Source organism: Triturus cristatus, chromosome 9 (genome assembly GCF_964204655.1).
Source record: "Triturus cristatus chromosome 9, aTriCri1.1, whole genome shotgun sequence".
Lineage (NCBI taxonomy): Eukaryota > Metazoa > Chordata > Amphibia > Caudata > Salamandridae > Triturus > Triturus cristatus.
In genome coordinates this window covers 997,951,732-997,974,151 of record NC_140592.1, presented here as the reverse complement: position 1 = coordinate 997,974,151, position 22,420 = coordinate 997,951,732, and the positions used below count along the sequence as shown (strand labels likewise).

Genomic DNA, 22,420 nt, shown 5'->3' with positions numbered 1-22,420 from the left:
ACTCCACACAAAGAAATAGGCCTGTCTTTTCTTGTTATGTGCGGAGTTTTCTGCCCCGACTGCGGAGTTTCCGCAGCCCAAAACGTACTATTAACTTGTAGTTTGTGAATACATAAACTTACTATTAACTTGTAGTTTGTGAATACCATAAAAATAGTAAGCTTACACAAAGGTGTAAGTTTACATTTAGAATCAGGCCCTGAGAGTATGTACAAACTATGAGGCTGATTACAATTGCGGTGAATCCGCCACTGGCAGGCTGCCGGGATCACCTCGATTTCGGGACACTTTCCTGCCTGCTATATTATGATGATGGGTGGAATCGCAGATTCTGTAATTCCGTCCTCCCGCAATCTGATGGGCTCGTAGAGCCCACCGGTTCAGCGGAGGCCCTCAGCACACAATGCATGCCAGCAAGGCCTAGCAGGCACCGCCGGTGTGATTATGATGCTGGATGACCGCCAGCCTTTCCATGGTGGGTCAACGGCCATGGAAAGGCTAGCGGGGATGGACTTTGCGAGCCTGTTTCTGGCCCCCCTTGACCAGAGGCAGTTCTTTGTAGCTCTTGGGGGGCACATTTGGTGCCCTCTACATTTCCCTGCACCATGTGGCAGACACCTTGTGGTGCCTGCCACGTAGTGCAGGGAAATGTAAAACATGCATTTTTAACATTGCAGCGGGTGCTGCAGCCAGCAGCATTCGCCGCAAAGTTAATTATAGCAGATGCGACCGCCCCTGTGGCGGTTGCATTTTAATACCCCCTGTGGGACTGCCGCCTTGTAGGCGGCAGTCCCACTCCCCGACACGAAGGCGCATCGTAATGACCCCCATGTCCTTGTGTTTCCATCTGAGAGGAGATGCAAGTCAAACTGTTCCATAGAGGTGACAATGAGAGAGTCTCAGAAGAAGAGCAGACAGTATGTGATTCAAAATAAAGGGGGGGGGGGGATATTTTGAAGATGAGGTAAGTGGAATTTCATAGATGTTGATTAATCATTCCACATTATCACTGTGACAGTGGTAAGGGCATGTTTCGGTGGTCAGATCCCATGAAACTGGCTGAGGTATTCCACAATGCAGAAAAAATTGGAAGATGGAGAAATACGTAACTTGGGAAGATTATCTATATTGCAAGGCAAAAATAGCTGCCCGAAGGTGATGTGTTTTTAGACCGTGATGGTGATGGCTGGTGGCGGTGCTGGTTTGGGTAGCAGAGTGAATCCTGCATCAAGGAATTGTGTTACAGGTGGTAGTAATGGCGGCTCAGGTGACGTGTAGTTCTACAGAACTTGATGGTAAAAATGAACTCAGAGAACACAAATTACCTATTTAGCTTGATAATTATTTGATGTATTAGCCCCTCATTTTAAGTAGACCAATAAATTGTCATGTATGCAGTAACTCCTGTTCCTGCACATCCAAGAATACCAACATTTGCTGCAAACACTGCACCAGCACATTTTACCAGGTGACTAAGTTTCAATGGGTCAAATTGCCCAGCAAGTACTGAGACATGTGGATTGTTGTGCTCTAAGCACCAAAAATCTCAGGGTATTACCCATTCAGCAGCCAAATCTCACAACAGACAATAGGTATCACACCTGATAAATTCCAAACACCTTGTTGTCAGATTTTGCGAGGTGCAACAATTGCTACATCCAACAGGAGGCCACTAATAATGGGGGCCTATGTGGGGTCTATTTTCTCATAGCTTATTTTACATTGCTCTGGGCTGGTATTTTTCTCTAGTGGTTGTTGGTGTTCCCAACATAGGAGTGGGTAACAGCGAGCGTGAGAGAGAAAGAGAAAGAGAGAGAGAGAGAAAGAGAGTGTGTGTGAGTGCGAGGGTGAGTGTGTGTGTTTTCAGGGTTTATATAGGGTCTCACGAGATAATGAGTTGGAAATAGAGAAGAGACAAATCGAAAGTAAAATGTTTACGATGTGCTAAATTATTGCATGGGATGCTGACGGATGGAAGCAGTCGGTATAAGGGGTCTTTCTATTGTGTTTTGTTGTACAATTATTCAGTGCAATAGGAATTGGTCTGTTTAATAATTTTAAGTTAGAAACTCCAGTTGGCAGTAGAGATGCACACCAATGAATAAACATACAGTAAGCCAACTAAAAAAAAGCAAGGTCTACAAGAGGAAATACGAAATGATTAAATCTAAACTATCAAACAAACACTTTTCTGCTTCAAGGACCAGTCTTCGCACAGCACTTAAGTTCCAAGCAGCAAAATGGAAGCAACAATTTGCCCTCCCTCTCATGACACCCACCATATCCTATATATGTCATACTATAAACATACACTTAACCAACCACGGATACAGACTGAGGCAACCAGGAAAATGGCTGTAAAGGCCAGTGGGACAACACCAGGCTATGTAAATGCTAAATGCACTGAAGTACAATACGATACAGGATCCCTAAGCCTAGGATAGCTAGATTAGATAGCAATTAAGCTATAGGTATCCATTTAGATTATCTGATGAGACTTTGTCAAGATGATCAGCCCACAAGGACTTACTTAAAGAGGTTTTCATAGCTTTTGCCACCATGAGAACTTCTTTACTGTCTATGGAATACTAACCAACAGAATATATGCCTATTGACCAAAACACGCCCACAACATGCCTCAAAGTGCACTGTAGCCCATGTAGTTTGTGCACATAGCATACCTCCATATGATAACCTCTCCCCCTACCCACAGCTGTAGTCCTGAGAGGACCTGCGGATTCCAGCTCACACCAAATTTCAAAAGTTATGAAAGAAAGGGTACATTTCTAGAGTGAAGTGTCAGTATTAGTGAGTATACAAGCTAAGAGTCCGTGATTTTCCCTGTCATAAATTGTGTAAGATAAACTTTGCAAAATTTATGAGGAAAATAAAACACAAGTTTCATAGTTGGACATCTCGGAATGGGAAAACGTGCAGTATTATTGCGTTAAGCCCATTCCGAACAGCAAAACTCAGAATGGGGAAAATATACCATACTCGGGGGAAAACCAAACCCTGCATTACTGTACTGCTTAATTTGTAAAAGAATAAGTGCCAGGGCCTAAAGTTTTGATCAGAAGCCTCCAGCCAGCCCTATTGAAGGTAGAGGTGTAGAATACTAAGGCTGCCTATTCTGTATTCCTTTTCATTCCTGCTCTCTGCCTTTGTCAATGTTTTCCCTCTTTCTCTAACTCCTTCTCCTCCCTTTTGTGTGTTTTCTCTTTTTTTTTTAAGTTTGAAAATGCTTTATTAAAGAAAATTAGAGAGAACAACGAGATACAGATCATACAAATAACATTGTCCATGTTGAATTAAAAAAAGGAAAACAGTATATCAATACTCGCTAACAACAGAAACATAAAAAGCATTTTGTAAAAAAGTTTTATGGACAGAAAAGGGGGGGAAAGAGAGAAGAGAAGGAGAGAGGAAAGGAGGGAAAGGAAAAATAATAGGTAAAAGGCATTATAAAGAGAATAGGAAGAAAATCAGGCAAAAGAATAGGTAAAGTAGAAAAAGCAAAAAGCCTAGGATAGGGAATATTTAAATGCAGGAGAAATAGATGTAAATGGAAAAATAGAAGAAAGATAGAAGAAGAAGGACAGAGAAAGGGCCGCTCATGGAGGTTTAAAATTCTCAGAGGATAAAGGAGAGGTACGTTTCAAAGCCATGCGGTCAAGATATGTTGTGAGAGGCAACCAAAATAAATCTCTATTAAGGGTAGGGGTGGAAGCAGCAGCAAAGCGCACATCAAGCCTATGGTAATGACAAAGAGAGTTCCACCAACATTGTATAGAGAGTTTGTTAAGATCTTTCCAGTTAAAGGATATGTGTTGAAAAGCCAGAGCGAGCATAAGATCTAATAGACCAGAGGAGTGTGGAGGAATATCTAAAGTGTCAGAAAGACTACCTAAAAAGAGAAGAGGGATAGAGTAGGGAGTAGAGATCGAAAATAGGCGAGAGACATAAGACCGCACCTGACCCCAGAGTATGACAACAGAAGGGCAAAGAAAGAGTAGGTGAAAAAGATCAGCATTAGGGGAGGCACACGCCCAACAATTAGAATCTTTATCAAGAGAAAAGCGAGAAATAGAAACTGGAGAAAGATACAATCTGTGGTATAGAAAAAACATAGATCGGGTCAGGGAGGCAGAACGAGAGATTTTTAAGGACCTGGACCAAACTTTGTCCCAAAGAGCTATAGACCAGTCACAGCCCAGATCCGACTCCCAAGCACACTCCAATTTAGATTTCGGACGATTCGGATTGGGGGAGGAGAAAAACTTATAAATAAGAGAAGCTTTGGGGAGAGTAGACAAAATCTGAAGTAGGGGGGAATGAGATATGGGAGATGACGACGAAGGAAGGGAAAAACATCAAGTATAAGGGCCATGAGGACAGTGAATCTGTGGAAAAAGGATTGCGGGCAGTGAAACAAAAGTCAGAATCGAGGAAATGAGCATGGGAGAAAACCATCAAAGAGTTGGTTAACCCACACCAGACCTTTTGATCTCCACGCATTCCAGCAAATAGGGCGATTGTTTAGGAGAATAAGCGAGTTATACCAGATAGGGGAGGCTAAAAAGGATTCACGAGTAATAGGATCAGGACGGACCAAAGCGTATAGAAGAGAGGAAGTGTGCTTGAACAAGGGGAGAGGAGTGGTTAAGTTCTTAGCAGAAAAATGTACAACCTCAGATAAAGAGAACGGAGAAAGCAATGAACGTTCAATAGAAAGCCAAAGAAGAGCAAGAGGGGAAGGTGTCAGAGAAAGCCAGTTAGAGGCCTGACGGAGAGAGAATGACTTATGATAGAGACGAAAGTCCGGAAAATTGACTCCGCCATTCGATTTTGGTTTACGAAGAGCAACTAGAGCAACCCTCGATTTTTTATGGTTCCATAGAAACTTAGAAAGACAGGAGTCGATGCGTTTGAAATAAATATCAGGAATATATATGGGGAGCATGGAAAGAATGTATATAAGAATGGGGGCTATCATCATTTTAATCGAATCAAGCCGACCCCACCATGAGAGAAAAAGAGGATTCCAAGAGGATAACAGTTTATCAATACGGGATTGGACAATAGACATATTCAACCGAATGGATGAAGAAATGGAGTTAGAAAACCATATTCCGAGATATTTGATTTTAGAAGAATTCCATGCAAAGCCAGTGGAAAAGAACTGATGAGGGAGACAAAATTTGGTGAGAGGGAGAATCTCAGTTTTATCAGAATTGATCTTGTAACCAGAGACTTGCGAAAAGGAATTAAACTCGAGCAATAGGGCGGGAATGGATTTTTCAGGATCAGAAATAAATAAGAGAATGTCATCTGCATATGCAGAGAGTTTCAAATGGGTCTTGTCATAAGGAAAACCAGAAATAGATATGTTATTCCTAATAGACGTTAGAAATGGCTCTAGGGCCAGAACAAAAAGTAGTGGGGACAAAGGACAACCTTGACGGACTCCACGTTGGAGGGGAAAATAAGGGGATAGATGACCATTGACTAAAACAGACGCCTTAGGGGCAGAATAAAGTAAAGAAATAAGAGAAATAAAATTAGGGCCAAAGCCGTGCCACCGCAAGGCGGCAAACAGAAAGGACCAATCCACTCTATCAAACGCTTTCTCAGCATCGACCGAGATGGCGGCTAAAGGGATGGTGAGAGAAGGTACTTTATTTAGGACATTGAGGAAAAGGCGGGAATTATCCGAAGTAAGTCTGCCCTTAACAAAAACACACTGTTCCTTGCCAATGAGATGGGGGAGAAGAGGATCTAAGCGTAAGGCGAGAAGTTTAGCAAATAATTTGTAGTCCACATTAACTAAGGATATTGGTCGGTAGTTTTTACAGAATTGGGGGTCACGACCATCCTTGGGTATAAGGCAGATCGTAGCCTCGTGGAAAGTACCAGCAGCGGTGCCAGAGATAAAGAAGGACTGGAAAAGTGAGAGAAGTTTAGGGAGCAGAAGGTCTGAAAAATGCAGATAGAATTCCACAGAGAAGCCATCAGGACCCGGGGATTTACCTTTAGTAAGAGTCTTTAAAGCGCTATCAAGTTCGGTAATAGAGAGATCATGCTCAAGACCAGGGAAGTTGAGATGAGAGGTGGAGGGGGCAGGGATGCTATCGAAATAGGACTGAATAAGAGAGACAGAGGGAGGCGATTCAGGAGTATAAAGAGACTGGTAGAAAAGTTGGAATTGGGCAAGTATATCCTGTTCCTTGTGTAAGAGAAGATTGTCGGTAGAATAAATCGAGTCTATAGAACTACGCTCCCTACGGGATTTAAGATAGTTAGCTAAAAGTTTACCCAATTTGTTGAGACCTCCGTAGTAACGAGCACTGCTCCGTAGTAAGATTGAAGAAGCATTATCGGTAGTAGTTTTGTTGAAGTCGAGTTTGGCACGTATAAGATCTGGTAAAACAGTTTTGTTAGAGGAAGTATAGAATTTATGCTCTAGGGATTTAATATGGGCCAGCAAATCTTTCTGTTTATTAAGGAAGCGTTTCTTTTTCTTTGAAACAAAGTCTATTACAAAACCACGAGCGGTTGCCTTGAAAGAATCCCAGATAACATGAGGGGCTAAAGAGGGGTCGGAGTTGAGCAAAAAGAATTCTGTAGCAAAGGAGAGAAAGGAAGAAGAAAAAAGAGGATCCATAAGTAGAGAATTATTGAAACGCCAACGCGAAGATTTGGGATGTGGAGGGAGAAGATCAAGAACTGTGACAATGGGAGCATGGTCTGAGATAACTATTGGTTCTATAGACGAAGATAGAAGATTTTGAGAAAGAGATTGAGAGAGGAAGATGTAATCAATCCGAGAAAAAGAGGCATGGGGAGGTGAAAAGAAGGAGTCATCTAGAGTGTCAGGATGGGAAAGTCTCCATGAGTCAATGAGGTGTGATTTAGAAAAAGTATCCAGAAATTGTGTATGTGATTTGTGAGGTGTAAAGCGGGCAGAGGATTTGCGATCAAGAAACGGATCAACAATTTGATTACAATCCCCTCCCAAGATAAACATGGTATCACTGTATTGAAAACATTTCGAAGTGATTAAAGGCCAAAAATTGCAATCAGGGTGGGTAGGACCATAAACATTAAATACAGTCAAAGATACAGAATTGATTAACAACTTAACTAAAACCCATCGGCCTTCAGTATCATTATCTTGAGAAAGAACTTTACATTTGAGCTTCTTGTGACACAAAATAGCCACACCATTCTTTTTATTAGATGTAGGAGAGAATAAGACCGTTCCCACCCAGCCTCTCTTCAGCTTAAGAGATTCAGCCTCAGAGAGATGAGTTTCTTGTAAAAGGACTAAATCAGGATTATAAGAAGCTAGATGGGAAAGTATTCTCTGTCGTTTAATAGGGTTAACAAAACCTTTCACATTCCATGAAATAACTTTGAATCAAAAACAGTAAAATTGTAAGGAACAAAGAAAAGCCATGAATACAAAAAAGTCATAAAATGTGCCAACTGATATATGAGAAAAAAGAACGAGACAAAAAGAGAATCGAGAGATACAGTAAGATAAAGAGAAGGGAGAGAGGGGAAAAGGCAAGAGAGAAGAAGTACAAGAAGAGACAGTACATATCCAAATAGGATGACTGAAAAACACATACCTGAGGGGGAAAAAGAAGATGACAATGGGGTATGGGAGGATTCGACAAGAGTGACCTCCTAAGCCAGGAGAACAACATACTGCACCAGGACGGAAGATGAGTAAGACGAACCGTATGGGATGAAGAGGAACACATCGAGAAATCTAGGTGAGGATGAGAGAAACAGATGATACAAAAATTATGTTAAACAAAACAACACAAAGGCAAACGACACATGAAAAAAGGGAATCCAATCTGGCAACCACTTAGGAACCACATCAAAGGAACAAAACATATGCCAAGATAAGAACATATCAGCAAAACCTGCAAGAAAAATGGGAAAGTTAAATAATCAACCATTAGCGGGGTTGGATGTATCCATGCCAGCACTAGTCTGGATATGAATAAAATTCTTGAGTTCAGCTGGATCTTGAAAAGTCCAGGTATTGTTTTGGTGAGTCACTTTGAAGGTACAGGGGTGAAAAAGACCATATCTAGCCCCAAGAGAGCGTAGAGGAGCTCGAAGAGACAGGAACTCCTTCCTTCTGGCAACAGTGGCATTAGAGACATCTTGAGAGAGAAAAACTCTGACCCATCCAGGATACTTGACGCTTTGTTCGAGCTGCAGAGAGGACCAGAAGAAGATCAGTAAACTTTAGGAAGAGGATGATGACCCCTCGTGGTTTAGTTGAGGAGGAGGAACGAGGGCCAAGCCTATGGGCTCTTTGGATACTTAGAGAAGTAGTAGCAGGAATGTCCAGAAGTTTCAGAAGAAAAGAGGAAAAGAACGCAACAGGATCATCTCCTTCCAAGGACTCCGGCAGGCCATAAATGCGCAAGTTGTTCCTCCTATTTCTATTTTCCAAATCCTCAGTGTGCTGTTGGAGGGTGAGAAGAGACTTCTCCAGAGAGGAAATACGCTGAGAATTAGTATGAATCTCTGTAACCTGCTGTTCTACGGAGGACACACGAGTTTCCATACTTGACCATTTAGCCTCAAAAAGCTGCATCTTCGTATTGGTCTCCTCCACAAACGGACGCAAAGCGCGTATCTCCTCCAGCAGCATTTCCATCGATATAGGGGATGGAGGCGTCTCAGGTGGAGGAGGAGGAGAGTCTTGTTTCAAGCGCTTAGACAAGGAAGTAGAAGGAGAAGACTTGTTTAAGGCAGACTGTGATGGAGAAGATCGGCTGGAAGACGCTGTCGCCATTTGATCTGTGGGAGAAGAGCGACCTGCCGTTGAAGAAGAGGCGGCTGAAGGAGAGCTCTTCGAAGGCACAAAGACAAACTTTGGGTTACGTAGTTTGCCCATAGAAGCTTGAATGTGCCAATGACGGGATGAATAATAAGCAATCCACCAATGTGCCTCGTACGTGAAATGCAAAAATTTCAATATGCTTAGTTGGAAGACACAGAGGTCAGCAGAAGCAGTAAAGGACAACAGCAAAAACCATGGAAAAACCAAAATTCAGAGTTAGTTCCAACAAGTAATTAAAGTCTACTTCCAATAGTAACAGGGAAATCACCAGCCAGCGCGGATGTCTTATGCACAGAGACTTAGTACGATAATTGCAGAGAAATCCCAGCACTTACACGCAGTATGGATGTGGTTGACTTCACTCTAAATATGGAGTCCTCAAGGATGAAAAAAGAAGCAAAAACTATATAATTCGTCAAATAGAGCACATTAGAAGCAACATTTTGTGAGGAGAATATAAAGGTAGGGGTCTTCCGTGAGGCAGTATTTATGAGAAAGAAGGAAGAATTCCACTCGTTAGGTCAACATGAAGCAATTGCTCTTTCCAAGCATATCCCAAAAAACAGAGCCGTGCTGGTTGGAAAATGGAAAGAGGCTGGAGGATTGGTGAGGTAGGAGCATTGTAGGCAGAAGGAAGAAGCGATTAAACGATAACATCAAAGTCCAGGCTCTGAGGAAATAACAACAACAACATGCCTGCGCCCTCCTCAGCCTCGCGTGCGCGTCGCGCCGATCGTAAAATGGCGGTCGCGCTGAGGCACTTACATGCAGGAGCGAGAGCGGGGCAAAAACTGCACGAAGGAGAAGTCTGGCGGTCACATCCTTAGCCTGGTGTCATCCGCTCGAAGGGGCCGAAAGAAGCCAGACGAAACGGCCGCAGATAGCGGAAAGGAAAGGAAAAGTCCGCCGCGGTGCAGCAGAGCTCCGAGCTCAGGCGGCCATCCTGCTCGGCGTCCAAGCCACGCCACTGTGTGTTTTCTCTTTAGCTCTAGATCAGAATCTGTTGATGAAAAATAAGAGCAGGTCCCTAAAAATGAGTGCAGATGAGCCCCACCTGCCACCACAAGCTCAAATTAAGCACAGGGTACTTGGATTCCCCAAGGCAGTGTTACCTCCTGGTAATACTGTGGCCAGTGTTTCAAATGCACCTTAAAATAGATGTATACATTTAAAATCACTCAGCCTCGTACAGGTATATGATTTTCTCCACTCATACTTTCCACTTTTTCTCCTTCACGCTCTGTGTCTAAGAGTACTTCCCAAACTCTTTGTAATCGTCTAGCTGGCTGTCAATATTTTGTTTGCACTTTGCATGCCCCGGGGCCCCTGTGCAGTTGATCTGGCTCAGAACAGGTTGTTCTTTTCCGGTGCTGCCTTGTATGGCCTGGACATGGTTTGCATTCTGAAGCAAAGTAGTTCTTCCTTGTACAACCGTGCTGCTCTCAGGGATGCCACATAAAATAAGTCTCTCAGACATATCAACTCTCTTCATGTGTCATTTGATTTTACTTTCAAAGACATTAGAAGGTTTTAAAGTCCAGGGTGTGGAAAATAGCCTTCTCCCCGGAGGACACAGCTTTCATTTCTTGGAATAACATCACAAGAGGAAAGACTACAAGACTGAGTGCTCTGGGTGACCTCAGATATGGAAAGTGTAAAAAAAAGAGTCAACCATCCGTAGCTACCGGCTCACATTGCAAAATACATAAGTAAATACGATCACTAGCTCATCTTTATTGATATGGATATTGGGCATGTATGCAACCACACCATCACAAACTGAACAGTCCGTTTGCGCATCAGCAATTCACACTACTATCGCCCAACTATGGGGCTGGTTTACAAAAGCTTTCATGGGTTTTGGCACCCCTGTAGTACTACTTTACCACTCTTCATGCCTTTGTGAACTGACCCCAAAACATCAATTCCTACAGTTGTCTCAATTTGTACTAGTTGTATATCATCATAAAACTTTATTTTCGATCACAAAGATCTTATAAAGTACATCTCAATACATATATATACATACGACACCATAAAAGAAAAACAGTATATCACGTTTCCCTGAATATTCACATTTGGTTACTTTTAAATGTGTTAGGGTCAATTGACAGAACCGTAAGTTTGTGCAAGAGTACTACAGGGGTGTTACTGTATGCGCTTCGAAATACCCTCGTGAGTGCACCCTTAAGGGTCTTACTTTGAATACCCGGTTTTTTGGAGGAGCCATACCACACCCAATACAGGGGAATCACATGGTACTACTGCATTTGCTCTACCCCTTTCAAGCCATGGGCTGGTACATGGGAAATATGTGAAGATGGGAAAAATGCAAGAGTGAAATATCACATCTTTTAGTTCTGATGTGTGCCCATACTTTTTTGTGTGTGGCCGAACTGAGATGAGCAGGGCACTCGCAGTGAGGTCCTTTATGCTATGGGTATTTATATAGTGTTTTGCACATCACTTGGGACGCCAAAGGTGCTTTCCAGCCGGTCTGGTTTCATTCATTTCACCTTAATAACCCTAGCAAGTTTGTGAAGCAGTCTCTTCAATGGGACGCTCATCTGTCTCTTCTGAACAGATTGCTAACACTCCTCATTTAAAAGTGGCCAATAGGCTGCTCATCTGACTATTGGGTGGACTCCATTTAATACTCATGCACATCGACTGCTGGTTCTAGGTATGATACTGACCTCCAAACTGAGGCAAGCTCCTACATTCATGGCTGCGTCTATTCTCAAATTTTTCTGGACCACCCATAATTATGCGTAGCGATATTCAATGTGCTAAAGGCCAATCCATAAACCACATACTTCAATCATGCATTGTGGTACTTTCAATTTCGGAACCACTTCGGAGGCATGGCCCTATCATGCTGATCTTGGTACCAGCGAACCGCAAATGGCAAATGCGGTATGTACGAGTGTTTTTATGACGTTTCATCGATGGATTCACCTTGTATACGATACTACATATTGAATCCTCGGCTCCATTTTAGAGCGGTAGCCATTTTGTGGTTGCCCTCACATAGGCTGCACATTAAGGCCATTTGTAGGCCTAAAGGACACGTGCACCTTCTATGGCTTCTTTGTGACCTGTGCGAACTGACTCCGCTGCCCGAGGTCAATCCTGTCTCACCAGTTCCTCTTCACTACGGCCACATGTGATTAGCATCAGGGCTTGACACACCATAAAGTCTTTCATCTCACACCAACCCCGACTAATCCCTTTCACACCTGACTCTGTTTCCTGCTTTATGGCTTGTTTTACGAGGAGGAGGTGCCCGTTTTTATTGGGGTCTGCTGTTATCTGATGAGGGTTCTGAGCCTCGCTGGGTAAATAATTGTGGGCTGGCCGAACTGAAATGTAAGATCGTCATCATGACTCTGCCTTTTGTTTGTAATGAATACATATGAATGACCATACCGTAAAACGAGGAATGTTTGCCTGAAGCATAATATTTTGTATATAAGGGGAAGACTGGCTTTGTAATTTTGAGCAGTCTCCTGAGAACATACCCGTGTTGTACTTCTAGGTTACCTGTTACTGGCTGCAGCCAATAATAAAACGATCCTTGACGCCACCGAAAGACTCTGTGTTTCTGTGGTCCAAGACAGGAAGAACTCGAAGTCTAGGGTGTGCTCCCTGGCACCGCTGGGTTCTTAAAAACCCAGTACTTCAGTTGGCGCCCACCTCGGGGCGATTTCAGCGGTACTGTTCCAAGCCAGAGGTTCGTGAGGAGCTTCGTGTGAAAATTCTGGAGGAAGGCCGCCACTTCATCGACCCCTGCATGTCGACGTGGTCCGAAAGTCTTTGCTGCGAGGTTCCCTGCTTGCCGACGGCTACGAAGGACTGCTGCCCTGACTATCGCCCTGTTTTGGACCCTTGATGATTTGGTAGAGCGAAACGATTAAACGAGTCTTCTGGTGACGTCATCGATACCTCAGTTAAGTATAAGTGGAGCGTCTCCCAGTCCTTAGTTTGGTTCTTAGTTTGGTATCCCTTTGGGATCGCTTTGATTTGGAACTTGCAAGTGCCAAAGCCGAAGGACTCGTGTATTTACGAGACTATCGTATTCGATAAACCTTTGAAGTTTGAAACTAGACTAGTGAGCGACGATGCCTGGTCCTAGTATATTTGGAAATTTGTTTTGTTTGGGTTGTAATAGGGACTCCCGATTAGAGGACTCGTGTCCGGTTCCTCCAATTGGAACTCCAACTTATGAGCTCTATGTGAAACATGGCGTGGGCCCCATTACGTATAATGAAGTATGAATCCGATACACCAGGAAGGATGGTGTTTTAAAATGGCCCCAAACTGGTAGTTTCGACACAGAAATCCTAGATAACTTGGAAGTCAAATTATTTAAAAAGAAAGCCCGGCCGGCGATGTTTGATTCTTTCCGCCTATGGCGAAAGGAAGCTAAACAGAAAGAAATCAAATTGGCAAAGAAAAATAAAAGGGAGAAAGGTATGTCGATAATGCAAGCAGCCTTGCAGTTTAAAGATAATGAGGAAGAACAAATGAATGAGCAGTTGCACAGGCAACGTAAACTAGTGATTGATAAATGCTACCCAGTTTTGCCGCCCCTTCAGCAAGATGCGGCAGAAGAAAAAGAGAAAGATCCCCTAATGTCACATTTGCTGAGTTCGCCACCCCGTATGCGCAGAGTGCTACAGCGCCTCCGCAACCTTTAAATGTACAGCCTCCAGTTAATTTGCCGCAAGCTGTCCCGCAGCCGCCAGCTCCTCCTCAGCCGGCTCCTATGCCTACGGCGTAGCCCTCTCAAGGGCCGCCGGTTTCACTGCCTATCTCTTCTGCGCTTAATGCGACTTTACCTAGTACATCAACTGTCTTCCTCGGTGCTCTTTCTGATACGATCCCTGTACCTGTATCTGCACCCGTTTTTCTTCCCTCTGTCTTTCCCCCTGTTCTTGCCTCAACTTCTCCTTCTACACGACAACGAATAGCTAGTGCGGTCACTAGTTTTATATCGCCTCTCTTTGGGTCATCCAGTATGACCCCTGGTTCACAACGTAAGCAGTTGCGTAGTCAGTTGCCTGATCCTGGAGAGAAAGAGGTACTAGACCGCATGGCACGTAGATGGATTGTTTATCCTTCAAGGTATAATGTGGGGTCTGTTGTAAATGTTTTTTATCAATGGGAAGCATCAAAACAGAGGTACGTCTTTGAGAAAATGTGTGAATTCCTCTGTGAGGAATTGGAAGATAATGGTTTAGATTTAAGCCCGCAGGAGTTGTGTCATGTACGGTTTGAATTTGGAAAAGGTACGATTGTGGGTCCCGATGTTGAGAAAGCAGTTGCGACATTATTGTCTTTTAGGATCGAGGGTCCTTCTCAGTCACTGTTTGAACATGACTCCTCTGGTAGGAAGGTTAAACAATACCCTATGAGAGAAGTCCCTCCAGTATGGAAGGACGCTGTTGCAGCTGATGCCGCTCGCGGTATCGTTGCTGCTCCAGCTCATTTTCAGCGTGTTTGGGTACATGTTCCTTGGAAGCGATCAGAAGTTTTAGCCCTTAAGCAGACATTGCCTGACCCCCGTAAAAACCCTGCAGGATATTATAAGGAGTTATCACAGACTGCAGAATCGTGTGTCATGAACCTAGCTGACATAGATATGTTATTCGGGAATGTCGTTCCGCAGCCTTTATGGGGGTTGGTTCGTAATACAGATCATGGTGCAGAACTAGGTGACACATGGGCTAATATCATTGGTACAGACACTAGACAAGTTTGTGGTGCAAAACCCGAGCCCTTAGTAGCAGAACTCCCTGGTAGAATTATTACCTATATGAAAACTTTAATGCCGGCGATGCGTGTGAATTGGGATAAATTATCCGCATGCAAACAAAAGAAAGACGAAACAGTGTCTGATTTCTTCACCAGGTTTGAAGAAACGTTTATCAACCACAGTGGTCAAGACATGAGTACGGAAGGTGGTCAACGATTATTTGTTGATAAATTTGTGCATAACTTGCTTCCCGAGTTGTGTAAGAAATTAAAAGATTCGGAGAGTTCTTGGGCTGTGTCCTCATCAGCGCAAATACTGGCTACTGCACAGTATTACGAAAATAGGGATAAAGATGAGAAGGATAGAGCAGACAAGAAAACAAAAGAATTGAAGACGAAGGTTCTTTTACAGCAGGCTTACCCGCCACGTGGAGAGCAGAATACCTATAGGCAAGGTCAGAGTAACTATCAACAACCCCAACAGTTTCAGAGTAACTCGCAAAGGTTCGGGTATTCCCAACAGCGTGTTCCTGTGGGCCCCAATCAGTGTTCGTATTGCAAAGAGGAAGGTCATTTTAAGTATAGTTGTCCTATATTGTTGCAGCGCACGAATAATGCTTATGGCACGAGAGGTAGAGGTGGTCAGCCAGCTCCTAGAGGTAGAGGGCGTGGGAATGTTCCTCAGAACACGCGTCCTCTTCCGCCTCAGAATACGATGAACAGTTTTGATCAGCAGGCTAGTGTCACTGGTGGGACAGCTCAGTACTATAATAATGACTATTATGCAGAAGATGGAAATGCAGAAGGTAATGATCACTAGGACAGCCGTAGACAAAGAGAGGGAGTTGTTTCAGTACCAGTGGATCAGAGTGGACCGTATGTTAAGGTGACTACAGCGGGTGTGTCAGAGCCTTTTCTGTTGGATACTGGTGCTGCAAAGAGTTCAATTATGCACTCAAAACTCCCTGGCGCGCATTTGTCTGGCGAAATGAATGTTTCAGTAGGTTTTTCTGGCGCCCCGGTTAGAAATCCGATCTCTAGTCCTATGCCCCTTTCTGTTGGACCTTGCGAGCTGGAAGCACCCCTTATCCTAACGACAGGTTGTGGTGAAAACCTGTTAGGATTAGATTTGTTGAAAAGATTACATGCAACATTATATTGTTCCCCCTCGGGAGTACAACTTACACTGGGTAAGGAAGTGATTTCTTCAATGTATTTGTCAAAGAATAAACTGCCAGCTGAATTGTCGTCTCTTCCGGATGTCCTTTGGGCTACTGGTCCTAATGATGTGGGCCTCTTGGAAATACCGCCACATGTGGTCACTTTGAAAGCGAATGTTAAATTACCACGCATTCCCCAGTACAAGATCTCTAATGAAGGTGAGAAAGCATTGTTAGCAATCATCTATGATTTGATTGAAAAGGATGTAATTGAAGAGACAAGAGGCAACGTTTGCAATAGTCCTGTTTTGCCTGTTTTAAAACGTACTGACCCCTCTAAGCCACCTGTTTACAGGTTTGTGATCGACCTCAGAGAGGTCAATAAAATAGTTGTGCCACAGTTTCCAGTTGTCCCTGATATAACTGCCTTGTTAACTATGATTCCATCTTCCGCTGCTTGGTTCTCAGTGGTTGATTTAAAGAATGCCTTCTTTAGCATCCCGATCGCAGAGGAAAGTAGGGATATTTTTGGTTTCAGCCTAGGAGGACGAACCTTCCGCTTCAAACCCGCTCCTCAAGGCTACTGTGAAAGCCCATCAATATAGAGTCAAGCTTTAAAAGCGCAGCTTGATGCAATTGTTTTACCTAGTGGTGCTACTCTTATTCAGTATGTTGACGATTTACTAATCGCCGCGGATACTGAAGAAATTTGTAAAGAAGCTACAGTGTCATTGTTGCGTCATTTGTCTGCCTTCCATCACAAAGTGTCTCTCTCAAAACTACAATATTGTCGACAAGAAGGAGGGAAGGAAACTGACCCCAGAAAGAATTCAGGCCATTACAAAATTGAGCGTGCCAAGAACACAGAGAGACGTGCGTGCTTTCTTGGGTATTACTTCATACTGTAGGCAGTGGATCCCGAGTTTTTCCTTGCTAGCAAAACCTTTGATAGCATTGACATGTAAAGATACACCGAATCTCGTCCCATGGTCTGAAGAGTGTCAGAAAAGTTTTTCGGAATTGAGTAAGGCATTATGTTCGGCTCCTGTGTTGGGTACTCCCGACTACAGCAAGCCTTTTACATTGTATGTTCACGAGAAAGAAGGTTGTGCATTGTTAGTGTTGACATAGTCTTTTGGAGACAAACAGCGTCCATGCGCGTATTTTTCATCGACTTTGGATCCAGTAGCTAAGGCATTGCCAAGTTGCTTGAGAGCCACAGCGGCAGCAGCTGTGTCTATTCGACAGTCTGCTGGGTTAGTAATGAATAACACGTTGATTGTAATGGTTCCACATGCAGTGGACACATTGTTAAATAGGACCAAGACACAGCACTTAACTAGTGCTCGATTGTCCGGTTATGAGTTGACACTATTAGCGAGTCATGTACACATAAAAAGATGCAACACATTGAATCCAGCTACTTTATTGCCGATTTCAGCAGACACAGATGGGATTGAACAGCATGATTGTCTGTTCAGAACAGAAGAAGAAACAAAAGGGAGAGTGGATCTTAAAGATACTGCCTTGGTTGAATGCGATGGTACCTTATGGGTGGATGGTTCGTGCTTCAAGCTTCCGAATGGTGATACGACTGCTGCATATGCTGTCACGACTTTGCACACGGTTGTTGAAACTGCACGTATACCACATAATTCGGCTCAAGCAGCAGAATTAATTGCACTTACAAGAGCATGCTTGTTGTCGAAAGGAATGAAAGTGAACATATATACTGACAGTCAGTATGCCTTTGGCGTGGCCCATAGTTTTGGGTGCTTGTGGAAAGAACGTGGGTTCCTGACTTCGCATGGAACTAAAATTCAGAATGGTCAGTTGGTGAATGATCTCCTTGAGTCATTGACCTTGCCGTTACAAGTTGCGATTGTGAAATGCAGTGCACACAAGAAAGTTACCGATGATGTTGGCCGTGGTAATGCATTTGCTGACGAAGTTGCAAAAGAAACAGCAAAGAATGTGAAGAATCGAATGTATGTTGCCGGCCCTGCAAGATGGGTTGGTGATGTTGGAATGTGTGAAGATACAATAGAAAGTGTGAAGTCTATTCAAGCTGAAGCTTCAGGGAAAGAGTTGAATGTGTGGAAAGAAAGAACGGGTAAATTGGATGAAAATGGTTGTTGGGTTGACTTGTCTGAACATCAGCGATGGTTGCTACCCGATGCATATGTGCTTGCAGTGGTGACAATGGCTCGTGGAATGGCCCATATTAGTGTGAAAGGGATTTGTAAGTTGTTAGCTCCAGTATGGCAAAATGCTGGAATTCCTAAGTGTGCAGAGAATGTGGTCAAGAATTGCATGGTGTGTCTGAAATACAATCCTGGTAGGGGAACCCCAACTCCAGCTGGTCATTTTGCGCCTCCGACGTATCCATTCGAGGTTTTGCAGCTAGATTTCATCCACATGGAAAGGTGCAACAATTTGAAATATGTACTCGTTGTTGTCTGCGCTTCTCAAGGTGGATAGAAGCATATCCCTTAAAAAACAATACTGCCTTATCCACAGCTAAAGCCCTTGTCAAAGAAATTTTCCCTAGGTTTGGAATGCCAAGAATGGTATGGAGTGATAATGGGAGTGAATTCGTGGGTCGAGTGATGAAAGAAGTATGCGAGGGATTAGGTATTGGGCAAAAATTCCACGCTGCAAATCACCCCCAATCAGCTGGACTAGTAGAGTGCTACAACGGCACTTTGAAACTTAAGTTGGCTAAGATTCAGGCGAGCTCCGGTCTAAAATGGCCTGACGCGCTGCCCTTAGCACTCCTATCAACAAGAATGACTGTGCACTCACGAGTGGGACTTAGTCCGTATGAGATCATGTTTGGCCGTCTGGCCAATATATGGGGAGTACCAAGGCCTACAAAATTCAGTGAGATCGAACATCCAGTACTGCTTGATTATCTGTATGAATTGACGGCTAATTTGCGTGTTTTACACCAACAGGTGCATGATACTCTGCCTCAGGTCTCTGAATCTCCAGGACATCCTATCAATCCTGGATCGTGGGTGCTGGTCAAGAATTTTCAACGGACGAAGAATGATGAGCCCCGTTGGACCGGCCCCCACCTCGTCCTTCTCTCAACAAGATCAGCGGTTCGAGTCAAAGGCAAAAAGAACTGGATCCACGGCGTCCATTGTAAAAGGATCCCTTTGCCTCTGCCATATGACCAGTGGGTCCAGGAGGGGATCGCTGATTCCGAGACTGAGACCGTGCCTCGTTTCTTGCACTTTAGCGATGCGCATGTGAAAGGAACAAGCTCTGAGCAAGAGAGTGACAATATTTTGCAAGAAGCTGTGCCACCGTCAATTCGATTGGACACTACAGAGCCTGAACTTTTATTTCAAGACCAGACAGTACCCGGAAGGAATCGCTATAATTTGAGGCCGAGAACTATGGACAAATAAAAATTATTTTTCTTTGATATTTTTGGGAAGTGCAGCTCTCTCTTACATCTGAGAAACTTTTTTTTGATTTTTGCTTTTTCCGAACCACCATCCGGGTTCAGCTGTAAGGTCGCGGTGCCAAGACTCTCGGGGTACAAGCCGGAGACGTTAGGTCAACGGTTCTGGTTAGTCTAGGGCGTTCCCTGGAATGACAGGTGTACTCCTGAGCAGAAGACATTCATCAGCCGCGAACAGCACGATTAGAGGATGGAGTTTTTCAAGATGGAGAGACCCGTTGAGGAAATAAATGTTAAGAAAAGAATATGTAAAATAATTAATAGCAAACGTTTTGCAATATTATGTCTGTTTGTACTATTTAGTATAATGATGTTTTCTGTAGGTTATGTATTTTTGTCTTCTCAAGTGCCATTTACACCCACTATACAGCCTATACCTCCTCCTACTGTCTCCTTACACTCTTTCCACCCTCTGCCTGAACACGAACAAGCTAGACGTTCTGAGTTCGTAAACAATTTGTTTATTCAACTCCTGCACCAGCACCAACTAGTTATGAATACAACAAATTGCTGGGTGTGTGGTCTGATGCCACATACCATTAATAAGGGTATTCCATATCTAGTGCTGCAGTTTAGCTATAATGGGTCATCATGGGCATTCCAGACTATGTTTCTTTTTGCACTAGATACTTACTCCCCGCGACCACCGCGTTCCATTAGACCTAGCACGAACAATAAGGCCTTGATGAAAGGAGTTGCTGATATGAGCAGAGATATCGATGCATATACATCTATTCCCAAGGATGAGTTGCGAGCTTATGTAGGTTGGAACGCGACAGGGTATAGCATCAGTCTGGGCGAAAAACAGCGTAAAAGTTCATCCCCAATTTGGGTCATACCCCACATAGGTCGGTTCTGTTTACAAGGCAATGGTCAGAATCCAAGAGCTCAACTAGGGAAGAGTGACTGTACTGAGATGTACACCTTTCCATCACGTTTTTGGCTGCCAAGGGTACATACTTTGTTTGCAGTGACAGAGCATATACATGGTTGCCCCCTGATTTCTCGGGCACGTGTTATGTTGCAAATTTGCTACCGCCGACATTTACTGCTGCTTCTGATTATCACAAGACCGGAGTTGTGAGAGGCGTTGTTAGTCAGGAGGATACTGCCGGTCAGGAAGCGGGAGACTTCTTCATGGGTTTCCTGCCGTTTTGGGGACCAATGGTCAATAGTAGGAAACTGAGACAACTGACTCGTGTAGTTGAATCCACTGTTAATATAACGGCTGGTGCCCTTGGTAACTTGACAGCTGAGCTCCAAGCGGATCGCCTTATGACGTTGCAGAACCGTATGGTTCTAGATGTCATACTTGCAGACCGTGGTGGGGTATGTAAGGTCATCCAATCTAGCTGTTGTATTTTCATACCAGATAACGCTCCAACAGTTTTCCAGGCCATTTCCAAACTGCATAAAATCTCCGAATCTATGCATGTGGATAAAGGAGATTGGTCATTGATGGGGTGGTTCTGGGAACTGATATCTGCCTGGGGATGGAAGATTCTGATGGCCATTGGGATGATTTTAGCCATTCTTTTCCTGTTCTGTCTGTGTGTACAGTGTGCTCCTGCAATATGTGGCCTCTGTGCTACATTGTGTGTGAGGAAACCTGTATCAAGGGACGAGCTAAGCAATAGGATGATGCTACAGCAACATCTCCATGACCTTATGAATATAGACCTGGACTCAGAGTAGTATGAGTATAGTTATTGCCTATGTAAGGGCAAAAGGAGGGTCTGTGGTACTTTAAATTTCGGAACCACTTCGGAGGCATGGCCCTATCATGCCGATCTTGGTACCAGCGAACCGCAAATGGCAAATGCGGTATGTACGAGTGTTTTTATGACGTTTCATCGATGGATTCACCTTGTATACGATACTACATATTGAATCCTCGGCTCCATTTTAGAGCGGTAGCCATTTTGTGGTTGCCCTCACATAGACTGCACATTAAGGCCATTTGTAGGCCTAAAGGACACGTGCACCTTCTATGGCTTCTTTGTGACCTGTGCGAACTGACTCCGCTGCCCGAGGTCAATCCTGTCTCACCAGTTCCTCTTCACTACGGCCACATGTGATTAGCATAAGGGCTTGACACACCATAAAGTCTTTCATCTCACACCAACCCCGACTAATCCCTTTCACACCTGACTCTGTTTCCTGCTTTATGGCTTGTTTTACGAGGAGGAGGTGCCCGTTTTTATTGGGGTCTGCTGTTATCTGATGAGGGTTCTGAGCCTCGCTGGGTAAATAATTGTGTTTGTAATGAATACATATGAATGACCATACCGTAAAACGAGGAATGTTTGCCTGAAGCATAATATTTTGTATATAAGGGGAAGACTGGCTTTGTAATTTTGAGCAGTCTCCTGAGAACATACCTGTGTTGTACTTCTAGGTTACCTGTTACTGGCTGCAGCCAATAATAAAACGATCCTTGACGCCACCGCAAGACTCTGTGTTTCTGTGGTCCACGACAGGAAGAACTCGAAGTCTAGGGTGTGCTCCCTGGCACCGCTGGGTTCTTAAAAACCCAGTACTTCAGCATCCAAAGCGTCCCAAAGAACCGAGGAAAATCAGAGCGCTTCACGACCTCACCAGGGGCAACAGGCAGTGGTGGCTGCTCCGCTAATGCGGAGGAGCGTCGCACCACTGCTTTTCGCAGTGAAAAAAAAAGGAAAAATAAATTATAATAACTCAACGTGATTATCATTTTATGTGTTCCTGCTGCAGCGTCTTGGCAGACGGATCTGCTCTGCTCTCAGAGCAGGGGGAGGACTGGTGGGCACTATGTAAGCACGCATGAATGTTTGGCTGGCCCAACAGTCATGTGCACTTTGAATGTTCGCCACACAGGCTCCATTTCAGCCTGAGTGGAGAACATGCCCAGGCTCCCATTCCCTGACTGAGCACCAAACCACGGCGATCAGACCAATCACAACACTTCATTGCAGCACTGTTATTGGCTATGGGGAGCATGGGAGCGTGGGGGGGGGGTCCTGCTTGCACAGAAGAAGCCAGGATGAGGGACGCAGCGGCTGATCAGCCGGCCAGCAGGTAAGTGATTTTTTTTATTTTACCACCCCCATCCCTCCTCCCACTCTCACCCCTTCCTGCCCCACTGCTGCTTCCCGGGAGCAGCCACCACTGGTAATA

General features: G+C 44.1%; 1 long non-coding RNA gene across 1 annotated transcript in view; it reads right to left on the bottom strand.

The window, feature by feature from the left end:
• LOC146799183 (uncharacterized) overlaps window positions 1-22,420 on the bottom strand; it is a 101,547-nt gene that overhangs the window by 69,816 nt on the left and 9,311 nt on the right. Inside the window, exon 2 of the long non-coding RNA XR_014968444.1 lies at window positions 7,635-7,777. This is a non-coding gene — a long non-coding RNA (uncharacterized LOC146799183). The remainder of the gene's footprint in view (window positions 1-7,634; window positions 7,778-22,420) is intronic.